The sequence below is a fragment of the Phragmites australis genome, chromosome 5 (assembly GCF_958298935.1).
Source record: "Phragmites australis chromosome 5, lpPhrAust1.1, whole genome shotgun sequence".
In the NCBI taxonomy this organism is placed as follows: domain Eukaryota; kingdom Viridiplantae; phylum Streptophyta; class Magnoliopsida; order Poales; family Poaceae; genus Phragmites; species Phragmites australis.
The window spans coordinates 5,976,289-5,992,869 of NC_084925.1; the positions used below are offsets into that span (position 1 = coordinate 5,976,289).

At 41.9% G+C, this 16,581-nt stretch overlaps 1 pseudogene; it reads right to left on the bottom strand.

Annotated features, from left to right (window-relative positions):
• Positions 1-7,452: 7,452 nt before the first annotated feature.
• LOC133918586 (calcium-dependent mitochondrial ATP-magnesium/phosphate carrier protein 2-like) lies at positions 7,453-11,998 on the bottom strand (annotated as a pseudogene).
• Between the last annotated feature and the right edge of the window lie 4,583 nt (positions 11,999-16,581).

A 16,581-nucleotide genomic window follows, 5' to 3' on the forward strand; every position in this document is an offset into this window, starting at 1 on the left:
GTTCCTTTATGAAAAATAATGTAACACAACTTGCATGTGTCCACTCTTTTTTTTTACATGAAGCTGTCGAATATTGATAAAATTAATTATGCAAATGTAGATTAAAATATGTATATCTATTCATTAATTATACATATCGAAGAGAAAGATACAAGATTTTATATATATTTGGACATTACTACGACCAATCTCACCAGTTATGACGATAATCCAGTGACAAATGATGTAATTGTTATAAATCACTATGTAAATAATAGATAAAGGAATCACAAAATTAATGATGAGTCATAATATAACTCGTCACTTATGATAATAGTGATGGGTCGTAATTATAATCCAGCACTTATTACCAGTTATAAGTGATGAGTCATTCTAGTCAGTCATAAGTGACAGGTCAAGTTACGACCCATTACTTATTACCAGTCATAAGTGACGGGTCATCTATGATTAGTCATAAGTGATGGATCAAGTTATGACCTATCACTTATTATCAGTTATAAGTGACGAGTCATCCTTGACAAGTCATAAGTGACAAGTTATCTTTGGCGAGTCATAAGTGACAGATCAAATTGTGATCTAATCAACTCATTAGTGCCGGATCATCCTTAAAAGTCATTAGTGACAGGTCAAGTTATGACTTGTCACTAATGACCAATTTGATATGTACATAACATGATACTATATTTTTTTTAATTTTATTTTATTTTTCTCTTATTTTTTCTCACCTCAGCAGCATTAGAATAGAAATCATTGTATATTTTTACTCAAGTTTGATGTAAGGGGTGGCGGCTATAGACACAAACGTGAGTTTCTGAAAATGGTGCAGAAACTTTAGCCGTTTTTGGCCTAAAAAAATTTGTTGAACCTAACAAAGTTGGGAAAAAAACGAATATAACTTCTTCTATAAATATCCGTAGAGTAAAAAATCAAAATCGAAGTTTGTATACAAAAGTTATGCCTATTTTATCGAAGGTCACTCTAAATCACCTATTAACTTATAATTTAAAAAAACAGTATTAAGTGACGGGTCACGGTTATGAACCGTTACTTATAATCTTTAGCAAAAAATATTAAAAAGATAAAATTACAATACGGCAAAACCATCACTTATGACTATGGTTATGACCCGTCACTTATGGCCTTCGATAGAAAATATTAAAAAGATAAAATATCCGTCTTCTTTCAGAACGCACGTGATGATATGGTGGTAAGCACAACACACGCGAGCGAAAGTCGCGAATTCGATTCCTACGGAACACATAGTTTAAATATAGTGTGAAACATAACAGGTGGCACGTACCGAGTGGTGATGACTTGGGTGAAAAAATATTTTTGACTTTTTTCGTATCTAAAAATATGAAAAATATTTATTAGTTATAAGTAACATATCGTAACTATAACCTATCACTTATGACCTTCCTTAATGACGAATTAAGTTGTAACCTATTACCAATGACTATCACTAATAATTTTATTAATAACAAATCATTATCTGTTATTTATGATCTATCATTAGTGACACGCTCAAGGTAACATATCGTTACCTATGGACCTTTTCACGTAATGAATAGTGATAATCTGTAATGTCTACGTATGTGTTATCCTAGTATTGCAAGCGCGCCACCTATCTATGATCATAGTGCGTTGGTTAGGAGGCTAGCTGATCATAGTGCAGTAGTACAGTGCAAAGACGGCGTCATTCGCGCTGCCGCACGTCCAGAGATTATTGAGGCCCGTCATGCCGTGCATGTCCAGGAGGGAGGATCTCGACTCGTTCCGTCCAGGAGGTCGATCATCACATTGCGGGAGAAAATACTCGTAATCGACGAAGGCGACACCTGAAGGTCCGGCGCAGCTTCCAGATAATGGCAAGTCCAAACACTATTTGCCAACTGGAGTAGTGCAGCGCGCTCTCCCGGCAAAAGCGATGAAAAATCGCGAGAGACCCCGAGCCATGCGGCGGCTCGATCGGTCCACAGCGGTAGCCGCCGGAGCTGCCCTCCCGCCGTCTCGTCTGCCGCCTCCTTTGCACGTCGCTCTCGGTCCTGTCCGAGCTGAGAGCCGTTGCTGTCTGGACACTTGTCGTCGGGAGGCCGGCCTCAAGAGCTCTCGAGGTCCTCGAGCGGCGCGATTCGCCCAGGTGTCCGCGGCGAGGATTCAGTCGGTCGCCACCTGTCCGTCCTGGCGTCAAAAATCAGCGCCAGCGAGAGGAGCCAGCTACTGTAGAATGAGCGAGACAGTACAACGAGAGTGAGAATCGATGATTGTTTCCACTGAGACGTTTCACGTATTTATAAAACGATGAGTTTATGCAGGTTCGGAAGGCATCCTTCTGAACGGGCAACTCTCACGAGCAGTTCCTCGGGCGGTTGGTGCCGGCGGTTGATCCTATATACTCGTAACACCAGCAACTTGTCCGGCAACAAACTTAACCAACCGTACCGGATTCGGGGCGGTGACGATGGAACGGCGTGAAACGGTGCAGTACCAGTACAACGCTGACGCGGATACACCAGCGCTGTCCAGGACCAGTAGAGCATCGGGTGGATCCACCGCTTCCCCACGCCCAAAAAAAAAAAAAAACACCGGCAGAAGCCTACGTGCCGGGCTGAACCTGGGATTCTCCTCGATCCACATGTCGCGCGCACGGCGGCACGTCGCGTCCGGTCAGTGGCGGATCCAGGATTTAGCGATTGGGTATTCAATATTAAAAAAAATATTCAATCCAAAATACGAGAAGTCCATAGTAGCGTAAATTTTAAAGTATAAATTATTTATAGTAGAGAAGTTTCAACTAATTAAAAGAAATTACAAAGCATTTAAAGAAAATTACAATTTAACTTTGTGTTCCTTTATAGCTTAGAAGCGTTTAATGATATCACTATCCTTAATTTGCATAAAAAACTCACGCTCAACTGCTGATTGCCGAACTGGACAGTCACAACATAAAGATCATAAATACCTGATGTTTGTTGCTATGTGGGCTCTTTTCAGTTAGATAAAAATGCAAAACCCTCCCAAAAGTCACTTGAATTTTAACTTTCCCCTCCAAAAATTATTTTGTTACAAAAAAAAACCCTAAAGGTTTGATTTTGTTACAAAAACACGCCTAAAAATTTAAAAAATTTAAAAAAATCACAAAAAATTCTAAAAAAAACTAGAGACAATTATAAGACCTTTTGTGAAATTTGTTTTCAAAAATAATATCCTTTGCATCATATTACATGGAGAGTAAGTTTAAAAAAAAAGAAAAACATGCAACTCATTTATTAATTCGAGTTAAATGCATAGTTAATTATTTACTAATCCAAAAATTATGAAACAATTTTTTTTAGTCTTCTTACATGCTCCTCTATCTTGTAAAAATACATGAAATCTTGAAATAGTTACTGTAACGTGCAGGATTGAGTAAATGTGTTGCAGATAGATTAATTCATAACTAATCCATAACACCCCCAAAATTAGTGAAACCACTTTTATTAGTTTACTAAAATAATTAGTTTACGATTTGCTGAGTGGTCTGATAGATTGAAGCAGCAAAGATATATATACGTAGTATAGGTGCTATATACTCAATTTTTTTGCAAAAAAGTTGGGTATTCAATTGAATACCCATGCATCATGGTGGGTCCGCCCATGCGTCCGGTGCCGCCTCGTCTCGCCACCTGCTCTCCGTCGCGTGCCAAAGCGCTCACGTGGCCGGGTGGTGGGGGCTGCTGCCACCGCCGGAGAGCCATCGGCGTCGGGACACCTGTCGCGGATGAGGCCATATGCCATCATGCCATTTGGTCGCGTCGCTGAGTTCACCAGCGGCGGAATTCGCCCAGGTGGCCAGGTGTCCGTGGTGAGTGTTCAGTCGTCAGTGGTTCGGTCGTCACCTGTCCTGCCTGCGCCGTCGCAGTCAGAGATCTCTAGGCGTCCAAGTCCGTCGTCGAGCAAGTTCAGGATGGGCGATTGCACAGAAACCCAATTTTCTAGTCGTTAAACAAAATCAGTACCAAGTTAATAAGGTAAGCTGGTCATTAAATCTTCCGTTACCACTCTGGTTGTTTGAAATCAACCTCTCTTATTATAAACACTTGAACATGGTATTTTTATATAAATTTGATAATATATGAAAAAAGTAATTTCATACTACGCGAATTTTTTTACCAATTGCGAGATATTAGATACAAAGATTTCTTATTGTTTAATTTTTAGGACATGTATAGGAACACACAACCAGCCCACAATTGTAAAAAACTAGTCTGCAACCCAATATATATACTATTTTCCACACCAGGCATAATTCAGCTACAATTATTTTTCACCACATATTATGCAAAAATGATCTGGTTGAGGATTAGATTTATTTTATTTTTTGTGAATTTTTCAATTACTTCTATCTACTGATTCTAACAACAAAATAATGATTTACAACTTTAAAAAAAATTATACTATGAGGTTTGTTCAAAACATTAGTCGACCGTACTTGACAACATGCACTGCCAACTGAACCGGCGCTCAGTGGTAAATCTTGGTGATCTGAAGATTGAACTCAAAATCGATGAGCTTGTAACAATCAATGATACTTTAATTTTATTTAATTAAAAAATGCTTTGCCTTTTAGTTTAAGGACATGACCTTCTTTCGGTGTTGCACACCGCCTCCATATTCTGCGGTACGGCCCTGCGTCCAACCTTACTGGATTCGAGACGTTCTACATGGGGTCACGCGCTGACGCGAAAGGGAGAAGCTACCAGTGCTGTGCAGGAGCTGACCAGGACGACAGGTGTTTGGTGAGCTTGTGACGAGCCGATCGTGCAGGAAACTGGTGTCGGGTAGGCCGCCAAAGTAGAAGCACCATCGTTGGAATTTTCTGCATCAGCCTCCCTTACTGCCACCTTCAGGTTTCCGCTCCTGCCCATTCTTGGAGGTTCTAGAAGACTTCGCACAAACCAAAGGCGTCGAAGAAGCTTTCCTTGCAGCCTCTGTGACATATCCTCTAATCCGATCTTCGGAAGAAACTTCGTCTGAGCTCCGAAGCAGACCAGACCCTACCAGTCCCTATCTCTGAACATGACTTGCTTACACGTAAACCTCAGATACACTAGTCTCCCGTGTAAGTTACACCTTAAATTCACAGCCAGAAATGATAAATCGGGTGGATCATGTAGACAGATCATTGCCGCAGAAGATACAGCATCAGTCTTCAGGCACACACGGAAATCAGCTCGTCCTTGGCGCAGAAGAATAGACACACTCACCAGGCGCATCAAGCATGTATAAATACGACTCTAGCACTCCATGAAATCCGTTAGGACATTACATTCGCGTATGAACAGTCATTAGTTTACCATTTCTTACATTCCTCAAATCATTTAGGTCTTCTTTTATTCCGTGAGCTCCCTATCAGTGCAATCCCAGGTGGATCATGTGGACAGATCATTATTATATGTATGTATGCATGGTAAACACGAGTACATGTAAGCAGCACCCTTGTATGCAGGTGGATCACAGCTTCTGTCAAAAGCTCAGGAGCATAAGTAATTGGAGTAAGTTAAACAATACCCCGTTGTAACGGTCACAAATTGTACGAACAAAATCGCCTCCTGTTCAGGAAGAAAAGGAACCTTCAGCAGATCCTGACTCAACAGCTAACTAAATGCCGGAGATGCCCTGTACACTGAAACATGAAAAAAGCACAGTTAAAACAAAAAGGTAAATACTTCAAATTGTATGATGCTGACTTTTGGGTGGTATATACCCAAAAATATTTCTTGTATGATGTATTAGTATTTGATCATTTAGCATATAACGAGTTCCATTTTTCCTATACATCAAACAACTTAAGCCACAGTGGGGGTTTCCCCTACTGTTTTCCTTTCAAGAAACTTAAACTAGAAAAGACACCCCAAATACCATATTCTATCTTGGAGCCCATGCCTTGAGAAAAGGGAAAGGATCGTGCTTATTAGGAATGAAATCACGGAAGGCAAATATTGAAGTATGCGAATTAGCACAACACAGATTTATTCTACAGGCCAGCATTTACTTTCAAATTATCACTTTTCAGCTGAAGAATCTAGGAATTATGTGCCGCTCACAACCACAGGAAGAGAATAGTTCAGCAACTCTTGAGAAAAAGATGATATGAATACGATGGTAGTTTCTTGTGAAAGAGTAGTGGGTTTAAGCTGGATAATCTAGATTATTTTATGAAATTGGTTTCCTCCCGCATTTTAACTCTAAGCAAGAGCTAAGCTTTACCAAGCCAAATAGCGTACTGGGAGCCTATTTGACATCATTTTCATCACCCATCCACAATGGTTTAAATTGCCATTTTTCGTGGTGTCGCAGTGTAGCGGAGTCGCAGGCTAGAGTTCATAGCGGGCGCTATAGCAGAAGTTATCCTACTTCGTGGTCACATAGAAAAATGTCAATTATAAATTTCTTTATTGTGTAAAATACCACGATAGCTGTTGAAAACCAAGTTATCACTTAACAACAATAAACGTGCACACAAAACCGTAAACAATACAACCGTGACAATATATAAGGCCTTCTGCTTTTATCTATAGTTTATCCGTACTCCCAAGCTTGATATATTCGTTGGGTCGCCGGTATTGAAGTTGTAAAGGTTGTTGATTCACTAGCAGCAGTAGATATGCTCACATAAAAGGCTAAAATAAAAAAAATAAGAAGCACACTGTAAGCATTAGTTTGTACTACACGTTAACTCTATCATACACACATAAGTGAATATTACTAGGTACTTGCTACAGCCTGCATAAAACTACCAAAAAGTAAGGAACATCAATGAGCTAATCAAGATCTGCCGACTTATCTTCAAATCAAGATCTGCCCACAACATCGTGTTTATGAAGCAATGGTAACAAGGTACATTTCAAAACACCACCTAGCTGATGGTTGAACCTATGTGGCATTAAGGTCAAAGTTGGTTAGACCAAATTGAGCTGTTAGGAGAGTTTCTTACTTTCACTGTTCCGCATGCTCACAGATGTTAATTTCTCGCACAGATTCCCATTGAAAATTCATGACAAATACTCACTATTGATGACAAATTGAGCGTTAGAAGGGTTTCTGATTGGCAATTCATTATGGGAACTGCCAATCAGAAAAATTCAGCCACTTCCCTGGTGAACTTGGATTAGCTAGTCAATGCTAGGTATGATACAATCTAGCTGTTATAATGCCTTCTGTTTAAGCACAATGCTTGGTAGGTATAAGGATATGAACAGTTAAAGACTTGGGGCCTGTTTGGATAAGCCCCCCCCCCCCCCCCCAAAACAAAAAAAAGTAATAAAAATTTTAAAATTCTTTTTTTACCGTGGACTGAAAATACCAGGATATAGTATAAGCAGAAAAAAAGACATACAGATTACAGACAAATAGTAGTACTAGAGTTTGACAAAGAACAGGAACTACCTGCATTCCTGTATGGGACCTTGATGATCTGAAGAGTATCACCCTTTTATTTCTTCCAATAAGAACGAGACAATGCTCCCACCTTAACTCTATTCTGAGGGCAAAATACTATCTCACACTTCAGGAGGGAAGTTAAGTTAGCACCTACTTAACCAGTAAGATCACGCCTCAACATTATCTCTACACTCAGTTGTGTCGATAGTGATGGTTGATATGCAAAACCTACAAAATATTTTGAATCTAGGGAGAGACTTTTCTTCATTGTCTCATAAACAAGATAGGTAATATATGCTGCTGGCACTACTTTGAGAAGATTAGGTACAAGCCCTTTGTAAAATCCAGAAATTCCCTCACGCTGTATTGTTCTCCAGAAAACATCAGTCATTCCTCTATATGCAGCCTCTGAATTGGCTGGTTGAACTTGCATTCTGTAAGTAGTATTAATGAAACAAACATGTGTGAGAGAGAAAGTCATTGTTGTAAATGTATACATTTCTATCAACAAAAGGTACTGCTCACCTTGTTCTGATGACTTGTAAAGGGTAAAGACATGTTGCTCCTAGCGCTCCTGAGACTGTTCCACAACCCAATTGTACTTAAGGGCCAGGATCTACATAAGAAAATTGTAATTTAGTGACACCAATTGGAAAAAAAAAGGAAGAAGTGCAAACACATTTTTTAAGAAGTGTACCACTGTCCTTGAGGATATATGTCTTGGACATTTCTTTCAATGTTTCATAAACAGTATGATCAATTCCAGCATAAGGGACCATGCCAAGCAAAGATGGAACAAGTCCTCTGTAGAACGCTCGGGGGCCTTCATGCATCCATATGTCCGTTGATAGTGCACCAAGGCTAGGAATTTTGCCGCTCTCATAAGTCTGTAGACGAGTCTTCACCAAATCGATGGGATAAATCACTGTGTGCGAATGCACCAGCCAAACCACCAGCCATGAGACGTCCGGAAGTACCAATATCACTCTTATTTTCTCCTTTGCTTTTCGTTATGTATTCTTTAAGCATTTCATAGGTGTAGAATCTAATTGCACTTTCTGGAGCAACTTTTACCACATTCAGTCCATTCCCTCTGAAGAATCCAAATAGACTGCCCTCTCTCCATATATTCTGAACTGCATGTGCAACTGTAGTATGTTTGTTTGAACTTGCATAATAACTTTGAGGCGATCAAGAGGTGCCGTTGCAGTACGAGATGTTGCACCAGCAATCCCTCCTGCAATCAGATATTTGCTTGCACTTACATGTTTACTTATTCCTTCCGGTATAACAGCCTGCTCACCAATATCTACAAGGCAGACTCTTTCCCAGTGATGATAAAATGTTTTTAATGGTTGCTTCATGAGGGTAAAGCAAAAGAAAATCTCTCCATTCCTCAAAGGTAATAATTCCATCGTTGTCCTGATCCACATGCTCAACAAATCGTGCAAGCTCTTCATCATCAATTTCTATACCTGCAAACAGTAAACTGATATTACTTGTAACCTGTAAGACGTATCGAAGAGACTAGATTTGTCAGTTGGTAGTTTATTGAATTCAGACATAGTTATTCACATTTTCTAGCAAGTGATGTCTACAAACAATGTGCGTTGCATTTTTAAAAGCTAAACAAAATTCAGATACAAGATACCACTTACTGTTTTCTTAATGGTGAATTAGCCAATTAGGCTGACATATGCTTGCTAGATATACACGAGCTACATGCATGTGTTTTTTTTTTTTTGGCCATTTTTATGGTTGTGCTGATAGACAGAGATCACTAGTAAAAAAATAAAGATATAAGGAACCGATTAGTACTTTTGAAATGGTGAAGCTCATTGCAATGATAAAATGGGTTAATAAACAGACATTAAAAACTATGTTGTTGTTTTTACATTGACTGATTACCAGGATGAAACTCAAAATTTGCATTATAGAAACTAAGAGTAGGCTCTAAAAATGATAGATTACAAGGTTGAAACTTAAACCCCACCTTAGCTCAAACACTTCAATATATGTAATTTCCCCTACAAGACTTGAACAACATTTCTCAAGTAATCCAAATCTTCTCACAGATGTCAGCAACATCAAAAGTAATAGAATTTCCACGGTGGCAAAAGATATCCACAAGCACATCATTAAGCTCCCTGGAAAAGATATCTACTCCTAATAAGCATCATAATCACCAGCTATACCTAGTCTATCCATGAAGCATGTATTGCGGTATGCTTTCACTCCTCAAGGGAGCTGATTTAGCTTCCAGCATTAGCAACAAACTGTTGTCACCTAAATGAATTTTAATGTTGATTTTCCTTCTCTTGGGCCAACCGGTGGAGCTTCCTTTCGACCCTTGCCACAACCGGCCCAACCACGACTGCTCTATACCTGTGCTAGTGCTCATTCTACGGTTGGGCAGGGGGCATTTTGGGGATCGGTTGGGTCTGGCTTGGAGCAGCTGAAGAGTAGCGGCGGCGGCGGAACTGCTACCCCAGATCTTCCACGCTCGTGTGCCTATCCATGCGATGGCCAGACTCTCCGCTGGCCCCTGGTTCAGATCTGGACGCTGGGGATGTGCTGGAGCGGCGCAAAGGATCGGGGAGGCCGAACCGACTGGCGGTTGAGGCAGCCATCCGTGGCGTGCGTGCTCCAGGTGAGGCTCTGATATATTTAAGTGAGGGTCCTCTCGATTGGCATAGGAAAAAGGGGGTGAAAATTCTCTCTTGCTCTGTTTTCTCTCCGTTTGGCGTGTGCTTGAACTCGGACATCTTCTTCCTGTTCGGTTGTGTGCAACGCCGGGGAGAGGTGGTGATGGTGGAAGCTGGTGCTGTGACGCCAAGGTCCGCCCACACGTGCCGACGCAGTGTGGTAGGGCATTGTATCTTCATCTTCGTTCTCGCCGGCGCAACGGCATGCGATAGGATTTTATAGACATCGACCTTCAAGTCATGCTTTGCCTCTAATGTTAGCTCTTTCCATCACTTTTCTCTATGAGTGTTTATCTCCCTTTTGATCCGAACAGTGTGGGTGATTATGTTTATTGCTTGATGATGATGATGGCATGAACTGAAATTAGGTTAGATAGTTAAGTGCAATAGACAGAATTTGAGTAATCCTCTAATTAGATTGTTGTTCTAGGCAGTGCATGAATCTTGCGGTTTGTGATCTTTGTGGTCTGACCCTGTATGTCTAGTTTGGAAAGTATTTGTGCACTGTCAATTGGCTCGTATCCCTGGATTAAGTGCTATTGGAGCTGTAGAATTATATAGCTTACTTTCTACTTATTTTGTCGGTCTACAGATTGGTTTACTTCAGTTTGCACTGTTTTGTTTTCCCTTCTGTAATTCTGGATTAAGTTGTAGCACTATCCAGGGATATTTGTTATGCTTCAGAGGATGATAGTCATGTTTTGATTTTAGGTGTGATTTTATTATCTAGTCCAGTCCTTGATGTATTCAATGATATGTTAGGGAGCAGAACCTAGTTGTTTTGGGGCCAACTATAGTGAACATCTGAGAGCAATACTATTGTTTCTTCTTGCTGTTTAGTACTGGTTTTCTATACATGATGAATGATCTTTGATTTCTCAATTGATAGCTCATTCTTGCAAGCTCATGTATATCTCTTATAATCTGTTGAGATCTGATTATGGTGTTTATGGAATATGGATATATATATGCTCTTATTATCACACATATTACAACACAAATAAAACCAAACTAAATTTCTCAAAGCTATCAGAGCAAAGTATCGAATTTCTAGTTCAGAAAACCCCAAACTTATCCACACGCACATAATAAAGCTCCAGAGGGAGGATCTTTGCAACTAACAAGCATCACAATTTCTAGCAGCCGAAGCACGTATCTTTTATCCGTTCCACTTTTCAAGGGAGCAGATATAGCTTCCAACACCAGCAACGGACAAAACTGAGTTAGGACACGACTAAGCAACCTATTTACCTCAAAAGAAACCATCACCATACTATATTGCATTCTGATCGCCAAATTTAACTCAGATATCCCAATTATGAAAAGAGCTTATATTAGTTTACTACTCTAAGGAGACCCATGGCCTCGCTTGAACCACATTTGAGATATCACAGGGTCGAGCTAAACGAGAGGAAGCACTTGTAGGAAGGAGGCCAGGAGCGGCATTGGAGTTACCAGCCTTGACGAGCGCGTGCCAGAGCTCCTCGGGCAGGATGCATCCGTTGTGCTCGACGTCGATGGCCTGGAAGATGCGGTAGAGCTCGAGCTCCTTGTCGTCCATGTACCTGCGGAAGTCGTCTTAGCCGACGCTGCCGTCATGGTCCCGGTCGCAGGCGCGTAGTCCTCAGCGCCGCCGCCGCCGCCGCCGCTCCCCTCGGGCACGCGCAGCGCGGCGAGGCCGGTCACGATCTGCGCGTGGTCGAGGTGGCCCCGCCCCGCCGCGTCGAAGAAGCCGAACACGCCGCGGATCCGTGCCTCCCGCTCCGCCTCCGTCTCCCGCAGCGCCAGCAGCACGTGCTCCATCGTCGCAGCCGCCCGCGCCGGGCCGCCGCACCGTCCCCCTCCCCTCGCCGGGCCGCCGCACCCTCCCCCTCCCCTCCCATCTCCACTTCTCTCTTTGTTTGCAACGAACCCCATCGCTACTGTAGCTGAAAATGATTCTAACACAATTTTAATCAAATAAATAAACAAATACCGATAAATTTACACCGATCTAAAATTTTCAAAAAGTAACTACTCTATGATACCGTTTTGGCATTACACAACTATCATTTTTCACCGACTGAATGCACACTATTTTTCAAATTAACGTATGCAAAAGTTAAATTAAAAAAAATCAAATTTCCAAGTGATGAGGCTAACCATCCTCTCAGAAAGTGGTAAGGGGCGTTGCACGGCGGTACTCGGGGTGGGCCCTACCCGCCCTCTGAGAGGATGGTAAGGAGTGACACTGCCATTGTGGTATTCTTACAGTCCTACCAAAGAGCTGCAGCCGTTTCAGAAGGTGATAGATAATTATTGTATAAATATTATCATCAAAAGTTTATATATTTAAATATTAATAATAAAAATATAAAAATAACTCGATCTAAGAAGGCATGGAGATATTGGATATTTAGGTCAGTTTGGAAGGAAGCTCTAGGCAGGGATTCCGGCCCAATCTTATATGGAAACTAGGTCAGCAAGGATGAGGCTGAGGAATTTTTATATTTTTTTTTCAAAATTTTCAAGATTACATACCCGTTTTAAAAATAATGAAGTCTACCCTACTATCGCCCGTTCAACGAGCAAGAATAAGATCTTGCCTGTTGAATGGGCGACACCTGTGGACCTCGGCTGGCAGCACATTTAATAATCTGGGAGAGCAAGGTCTCTCCTGTTTAGCGGGCGAGACCTTGTTCTCGTCCGTTAAATGGGCAAGACCTTCCTCTCGCCTGTTCAATAGGCGATACCTTCATTCGATTTAATTCAACTGCAGAACTATATGTATAATTAGTTTTTAATATAATTTTTATTCGGTAAATTGAAAATTATTGCACATTAATTTTCTCAAATGTTTTTATTTAGTTGGTGTAAAAGTATGTTGAATTTTTTGTACGAAGTGGCTTTGTGAGAATACAAAATCTAATTTGTTGAATAATAGTAGTTATGAAGCACAAATATCATATAACTCGGCACGAAGTTTACATATGATGATAAATATTACATGGGACATGATATTTTTTATCACTGCGCGAATGGACCATAACCGTAAAGAGATGACAATAAACGTTGGCATATACAGTACGCCTAAAGACTAACTTAATAGCATGCTACTGTTAAATCTAACATGCCTTAAAGAATGAAAATAGGTCAGGGTATAATAGATGCTCTCTACTGAGTGCACCTAGGATATTTGCCCTTTCTTAGGACATTGCTTCCCCTCCCCCGCCTTAGCGAGACAAGCCCTCTCCCGCTTCTTTTCCCTCTTTGCTTCGCGTGCTTGAGACTTTGTCCTTGCTCCTTCTCCTGCCACTTCATCCGTAATTCCTCTTGATGTCGCTCATACTCACGGTGTTGGTAAGCTTCCCTCTTCCACTGCATCTCCATATCCACCCAACGCTTATGGTCCTCATTCTGCTCCATATCGAGCTATTGCATGAAGTCGCAAATAGGTGGAGGAGACTGGACAAAAGAAACAAGATGTGGAAAGTGCCACATGAGTGATCTATGTCGCTATACCGGTGGGTACTCATACAGTCCATGTCGAGGCTTGTTGTACTGGTAGTTGGCACACATGAAGAAGCGTATGCCATATGTGTAGGATATGTCCTGGGACTCGTGAAGCCTACAAGGGTAACCACATAAGCACATTGGTGGTTTGACCCACTAGGGGATGAAAATCCCCCAATATTTCTTGGGTGGGCTTGGTAGAGCTGAGGAAAACATTGCAATTGAGAGAACTGAGGTAGGAGTGGTCTATCCATGGATGAGGATGGGGTTATTTATAATGGATGGGGGCTGGTGTATGAACTGAGTGCAGGGCTTGGCTGGGGGTTGGAGTATAGGATTCCCTGTGAAAGCTGGAAAAGTTGTGGTATTGATGCTTTGTAGAGATTACCTGCAGAAGCTGTTGCTTCTTGTGGTCATTTCATTTTGCAAAAGTTTAGCAAGTAGTTATCATTGCCGTTGCATGTAAGGCAGGGAATCCAATGAAATCATTGGGCTTAGAAAAAAACGTATTGGTAGAATGGTAAATCCTGGCCATTTTATTGAAGAAAGTAAATTACATCACATATAAGGGTCATCATAAGTATTTATTGCCTGTCTGTGGCTACAGTACGTAAGGCAATATGCACCGACTTGTACCCTATTCGTACACAATCTTCGACAAGATACAATGGCATTTAGTACTCCATCGCTAAATGAAGCATGGCTTATGGAAAGATAGATTTTCGGGTGCAACAAAGTATCTACTGGGTTGGTGGAAAAGATGGAGGTTTCTCATCCAGATATTCCCAGCGTATCTCTTGGAAGTTGCATCCATGAGGGTATGGCTTCCTGCACACGTAACCTTGTGCCAGTCCATGTGCCACAGGTCCCGACATAGCCGGAAGGCCATACACGCATTGTTGAGGAACCTGCATATTGCCGCGTGTAGTGAGGTACTTATCCCACCACTCTTTATTGAGTTCTTGTAGCCTAATCTTCGACCGTTCAACATCCGTGCGCCTCATTGCCGCAGCCTCATCATAACAATAGATGATGTTCGCGTACTCTTCTTCGTTCGCATACCATTCGTATTTGCACCTGGGCTTGTCATACTGTTGGAGGGAAGTAGGTGTAACACCTTAAAATTCAATTTTTGTAATAATTTAAAATTTTATTAGAAATTTAATGGGTGTTGCAATTTTGTTCTTTAGAAGAAATTAATTTCTAAATTTAAATTGTCATAGGTTATATAACATCGTTGCATTCATGCCATCTTAGTTGCAATAGGTTTTTATGCGTGGAAAAAGTTTATAAAAATTCGCTAGAAGTCGCTCGTTTAAACTCCTTTTGAAATTTGTTCAAAATCTAAAAAAAAGCAATTCGAAATTGGAAAAACTCTGTTGGGCTGAATCTCTCACCAGCCCACTCCTTCCCCGCCCCCCCCATCTCTTTTTCTTCTCCTCCCGAGCGACCCGCGCCCCTTTTTTCGTGCCGACCCATTAAGGCCGAGCCGTCCTATCTCTTGCCCGAGCCGGCTCCCTCCCATTTTTTTCCACTGCCAGGTGGGCCCAGCCCGAGCCGAGCCGCTCCGCTTGAGCCATCCGTGCCTGAGCCGCGGCTCCCCTTCCTCTTCCTCCCGCCACCTGACCCCGGCGCCCCCAAATCCGCCAGCCGCTTCAAATCCAAGCCTCCCCACGCCTTAATTCTTCAATCAAGTCACATGGCCATGACCACCGTGGCGTCCTCCTCCTGACCTCCTCCGCGCCGCCCTCTTCACCGCACTTCATAGCCAAGGATCTGCCCCTCGGGTCTCCTCTGTCGGGATCTGCCTCGCCGCTGGGAAGATCGTGCTTTGGCCGCCGGGAAGTTCATGCCTCGGCTAGTGTGGGCCTATGCCACTTGGAGGCCCGTCGACTGCCTATGCCCGGCTTGGGGTGCGGAATGCCATCACTTGCCTCGGCCTGGGGTGTGCCTTCATCGTCAACTTGGAGCAGAGGTGGTTCACCTGCTCCACCATCGCCCCTTGCTCCTCCTTCTCAAGTCCGTCTTTGCGAGCTCCAATGCCCTCGACCATCTCGCTTCTATGATCAGCAAACCCCTCGCAGTGGACTCCGACGAGACATGGCCCTCGCCGGTCCATGTTGAAGATCATGGGAAGAAAAAGAATAGAAAATGGGTATGGTTTGCTCTTCTTTGTCCTCCATATGCTTCTTAGTGCTCAGATCTGCATTCTCTAGACTGCACCGCCACCCTCTTGCTGGTCCGTGTTGCTCGGCTGTGAACACCCATTCTAACTTGTGATTGATTTCTTTGTTGCTGACCAACCCTAACTTGCTTGGATTGGTTATCTAAGAGTGAGCTTTCCTGGGAGATCGAAGCAAAATGTTTCATTCAGTTAGTAGCAGATTTCTTTGCTGCATTGTGAAATCTAATTGATCCATCCATGGTTGTCGTTTTTTAGCCCACAATGAGTGTGCAACCAAACGCATTATCGCTTTATAGCCTTTTGACTTAGCATGATTATATATGAGTTTATTTTCCAAGTTGAACCAGAGGCTCTACCAATTTTACTGCATTCATGTTCATCGTGAGGTGTATGTTTTTTATCCTTATGCTAAGGCTAGCTACAGTAATAAATTGGCATCAACCTTTTTGCTACCTTTGTATTTCCTGTTCCTGTAGAAAAAACAATGGAATTCTGTTGGTTTACCCAAAAGAAATACACACGTGGTTCTTTATATTTCAATAACGGAATTTACCTTGCATCATTTTTTTTTGTCAGTGGTGCCCTTTTGACTGATAATAAGGGTAGTAAGCGCTAGCCCAACCTTTTCGTGTTCTTCCTATATAGCTTAATTGCTTTATTTTATGTTTGACCTCACGCCTCCCTCACATACACATGCTCAAGGCATGGCATGCTGGATAAATTGTGGTTATTTTTGTAGAAGAAAAGGTTATATTTTCTCTACTACTTAAAAAGTCT